The following is a 5,456-nucleotide window of genomic DNA, read 5'->3' on the forward strand; positions in this document are numbered from 1 at the left end:
ACTTTGATCATGCCATTTCAGATTCTATTGGCAACTTTGATAGCGAGACTTCGACTACGACAGATTGTGCGACGAAAGGTATAATTCATGTTTTGTTTGGGGAAGACACAACTCAAATAAGATTTAATTTGAGTTTCCCAACCAAATCACATACTAGAATTGTTGTGTATCTTTTGATATGATTTTGATTTGTTTATAGAATTATATTTAAATCTCTTGATATGATGATGCCTTGTTTATAGAGTTATATTCAAGCATTTGAGATAGGAGAGTCATTGGCAGACTTGCCAAACTAGACGTTCGGTGGTATCGACGCTTCGGATCAGATTCAATCCGATTGTAGACATTCGATACAGACAGGGCCGAAGTCTAGGAATAAGACGTACAGTTACCCCGATTGGGAGGGTAGGTGACAGACAGTGACGTCTTATTCACACCGGAATCCCTAGAGTAGAGTCGAGTCGAGTCAATACATGATTTGATTTGAATTGCATGCTCGTATAGATTGGTTTCATATACTATGGAACCCATTGTTATTGCTTTCATGCATGATTTATGATTTTGTATTAGCATGCATACATGTTTTATACTGGGATTTATTCTCACCAGAGTTTCCGGCTGTTGTTATGTCTGTATGTGTGCATAACAACAGGTGGGGCAGGATCTGGGTCACGACAGAGATGAGTTCGAGATAGCGTGGTGACTTCGGGCGCAGAAGATTACTAGTTGTTTCTTACTATACTTGTACTACTTGTGGTTGTAATTTGTATTAAACACTGGTTTGTATGAATGTATTAAAACAAGACATGTAATTATGTTTATTGAAATAAAATGAAGAACTATCTTGTGCTTGTTTCAAAAATTTTGACCCACATTTTTGAATAAAGATCCGATTAATCCCGAAAAGAATTGAGTTAGAGCCCGGGTCCCCACAACAGGTGGTATCAGAGCAGTAGGTTCTGTAGACTGAGATAGAATAGAATGAGCGGGATAGATCGAGTCTCCTTCCTTGCTTATGATGTGCTAGCATGATTTATTGATTTCCTTATTACATGTTGTATTGTTATCTGAGTTAATTGCAGCATGTATTTGTAAAGACTGAATCAAAACCGATTCTTGATCAGAGGTATATGATCAGAGGAGGGCTGGGACAGTTTGTATAGACTATGTACTAACCTGTTTGAATATCAGATATGCCTCCTAGAAGAGCAGCAGTGCCTTTGCGTCCACCGGTGCCAGAACAGGGCAGTACGTCGAATGATCCTATGGACGTCACTGCTACACCGATGGAGACTCTGTTGAAACGGTTCCAGTCTTTCCGACCATCGACATTGCAAGGTACAGAAAATGCAGTGGACTGCGAGAACTGGTTAGACGATATAGAGATGTTGTTTGAATCTCTTGCCTATACAGATGAACGAAGAGTGAAATTAATTGGGCATCAGTTGCAAGAAGTGGCCAAGAGCTGGTGGCTTACAAAGAAACGAGTATTGGAGCATAGAGGTATCGATATTACTTGGAAAGTATTTAAAGATGAATTTTATCAACGTTTCTTTCCAGTGTCATATCGAAAAGATAAAGGGGCAGAATTTGCAAACTTGAGACAGGAGCAGTGGAACATAGAAGAGTATGTTGCCAAATTTTCTTCCTTGCTCCGATTTGCGCCACATGTGGCAGGAAATGATGAATCGGTCGTCGATCAATTCATCAATGGTTTGAATCCGGACATTTTTACTTTGGTGAACACGGGACGACCTAACACCTTTTTTGATGCACTGAACCGAGTAAAGGGAGCCTCTAGGCTGGCTTGATCAGGCAGCGAGGAGCTTCTTATAGTGCTCAGATTCAGAGACCGCCACAGCCTGCCGCCCAGTTTCCATCACCTCCTCCTCAATTTGATAGTGGAAGCAGTAGTAGTGGCAAGAAGGATTCTTTGAAAGTTAAGGGTAAGCAGTTTAAGAGATCAGGGAGCAGTTCGTCAAGCTCCAGTGGGTCACGACAGAGAGGTCCTGGCCAGAGTACAGATGTGACAGGTGTGTATTCCACTACTTGTGGAGGCCGACATGCCACTGAGCAGTGTCAGGGAGTCATGGGCCGAGGTAATATTTGTAGGCAACAGGGACATTTTGCCAGAGTCTGTCCCCAGAGAGGTGCACCGAGATTTCAGAGTGCAAGGTCATCTACCTCAGTGACTCAACCTGAGAGGCAAGCTTCGTCTGTCCATTCCTTCCAGCCCACGCCTACACAGTTCCAGCCTAGAGCCAGAGGTGGCCAGACAGTGAGCCAACCTCCTAGACAACATGCTCAAGTGTTTGCATTGACGGAAGAGCAATCCCAAGATGCACCGGACGATGTGATTGCAGGTAACTGTTTTCTTTGCGGTTATCCTGCATATGTGTTGATAGACACAGGCGCATCCCATACATTCATATCTGAGCGTTTTGTGTTATTGCATTCATTGCCTGTCGAGTCATTGTCTACTGTAGTATCTATTTCTTCTCCGTTGGGAAGTGGTCTGATATCTGTGACTTCAGTTAGACATTGTATACTACAGTTTGAGGGACATGAGATTGACTTAGACTGTGTTGTACTCGGCTTATCTGATTTTGATTGTATTGTTGGGATTGACATGTTGACTAAGTACAGAGCCACCGTAGACTGTTTTCACAAGATTGTCAGATTCAGACCTGAAATGACAGAAGAGTGGAAATTCTACGGTAAGGGTTCCAAATCTCGGATTCCCTTAGTATCTGCTTTGACTATGAGTAGATTGTTGCAAAAAGGAGCAGAGGGGTTCCTTATTTATTCTGTAGATCTACAGAAATCGAGCCCGGCATTGGCAGATTTGCCAGTAGTACGAGAGTTTGCAGATGTATTTCCTGACGAGATCCCAGGGTTACCTCCAGCTCGAGAGGTAGATTTTAGCATGGATCTTATTCCAGGTACCGTTCCTATTTCGAGAACTCCGTATAGAACGGCACCTATAGAGTTGAAAGAATTGAAAGCACAACTAGAAGATCTTCTAGCCAAGGGATATATCAGACCTAGTGTATCTCCTTGGGGCGCTCCAGTACTTTTTGTACGAAAGAAAGACGGTTCAATGAGATTGTGTATCGACTACCGGCAACTGAACAAGGCGACGGTAAAGAATAAATATCCATTGCCGCGTATTGACGATTTATTTGATCAGTTACAGGGATCATCTGTCTATTCCAAGATTGATTTGTGATCGGGATATCACCAATTGAGAGTTAGAGATGTTGACATACCGAAGACAGCATTCCGAACCAGGTATGGACATTATGAGTTTGTTGTCATGCCTTTTGGTTTAACGAATGCTCCAGCGGTGTTTATGGGATTGATGAACCGTGTCTTTTAGAGGTATTTGGATGAGTTTGTGATTGTTTTTATTGATGATATTTTGGTGTATTCCAAGAGTATGACTGAGCATGCCGATCATTTGAGAATTGTGTTGCAAACGTTGAGAAATGAAAGCTTATTTGCTAAACTGTCAAAGTGTGAGTTTTGGCTGAGACAGGTTGTCTTCTTGGGTCATATCATATCTGGAGACGGTATTTCTGTAGATCCGAGTAAAGTTGAAGCTGTGATCAGTTGGCCGAGACCGACTTCTGTGCCAGAGATACGCAGTTTCATGGGTCTGGCAGGGTACTATCGACGATTCATTAAAGATTTCTCCAGCATTGCGAAGCCAATTACCCAGGTAACACAGAAGAATGCGCCATTTGTGTGGTCTGCGGATTGTGAATCCAGCTTTCTAGAGTTGAAGAAGAGGCTGACCAGTGCACCTGTCTTGATGATTCCTTCAGGTACTGACGATTTCGTTGTATATTGTGATGCATCTCACAGAGGGCTGGGATGTATTCTTATGCAACGAGGTCATGTGATTGCATACGCCTCGAGACAGCTGAAGCCACACGAGATTCGATATCCCATTCATGATCTTGAATTGGCGGCGATCGTATTTGCATTGAAGATTTGGCGTCATTATCTTTATGGCGAGAAATTTTAGATCTACTCTGATCACAAGAGCCTGAAGTATCTGTTTTCTCAATCAGAATTGAATATGAGACAGCGTAGATGGATCGATTTATTGAAAGATTTTGATTGCGAGATCAAATATTACCCAGGGAAGTCAAATGCAGCAGCAGATGCCTTGAGTCGAAAGGTATGTGCCCTATCCTTATCGACGATAGGTGTTTCGAATTTAGTTGAGGATTGCTGTTTGTCTGGTTTAGCATTTGACACAGATAGTAGACCGCTGAGACTTGCTTCGATTCAAGTTGAGCCAGATTTGATTATGAGGATTAAAGAGGCACAAAGAACTGATCAGAATGTGCAGAAGTCGATTCAGATGGTCAGATCAGGACATCAGTCTGAATATCAGGTACATAATTTTGTTCTGTATGTGAATAACCGTCTTGTAGTGCCAGATGTTTCAGACTTGAAACAACAAATTATGTCAGAGGCGCACTGTAGTCGGTTTAGTATTCATCCTGATGGCAGGAAAATGTACAACGATTTGAAGACATAATTCTGGTGGAAACAGATGAAGTCAGATATTTCAGAATTTGTGTCTAAGTGCTTAAATTGCCAACAGGTGAAGGCTGAAAGAAAGAAGCCTGGAGGTTTACTTCAGAGCCTATCTATTCCAGAATGGAAATGGGATCACATTTCCATGGATTTCGTGACAAAGTTACCTCGATCATCCCGGGGCTGTGACGCAATTTGGGTCATTATTGACAGATTGGCCAAATCGGCTTGTTGTATTCCATACAGAATGACATACAGACACAATCAGATGGCCGAGACCTATATCAGAGAAGTAGTCAGATTGCATGGTGTGCCGAAGTCTATCGTATCAGATCGTGATCCACGATTCACTTCACACTTTTGGCACAGTTTGCAGCAGGCCTTAGGTACGACATTACACTTGAGTACTGCTTATCATCCTCAGATCGACGGACAGTCAGAGCGGACTATCCAGACTTTAGAAGACATGTTGAGAGCTGTGGTGCTAGATTTCGGCACTAGTTGGCAGGATTCACTACCGTTGTGTGAATTCTCGTATAACAACAGCTATCAAACGAGCATTGAGATGGCTCCGTTTGAAGCATTATATGGCAAGAAGTGCAGATCTCCTCTATACTGGGATGATATATCTGAGGTACCAGAACTTGGGCCTGATATGATTCGTGAAATGACTGAGAAAGTAAAGATAATTCAGAAGAGGATGAAGACAGCACATGATAGGCAAGCCAAGTATGCCAATATCAGACGTAGACCGCTAGTATTTGAACAAGGAGACAGAGTGTTTTTGAAGATTTCTCCTTTCAGAGGCGTTGTCAGATTTGGCAAACGCGGGAAGTTGTCTCCTAGATACTTCAGTCCTTATGAGATACCTGAAAAGATTGGCGATCGAGCCTATCGACTAGTTC

Source organism: Primulina tabacum, chromosome 5, assembly GCF_025594145.1.
Source record: "Primulina tabacum isolate GXHZ01 chromosome 5, ASM2559414v2, whole genome shotgun sequence".
NCBI lineage: Eukaryota > Viridiplantae > Streptophyta > Magnoliopsida > Lamiales > Gesneriaceae > Primulina > Primulina tabacum.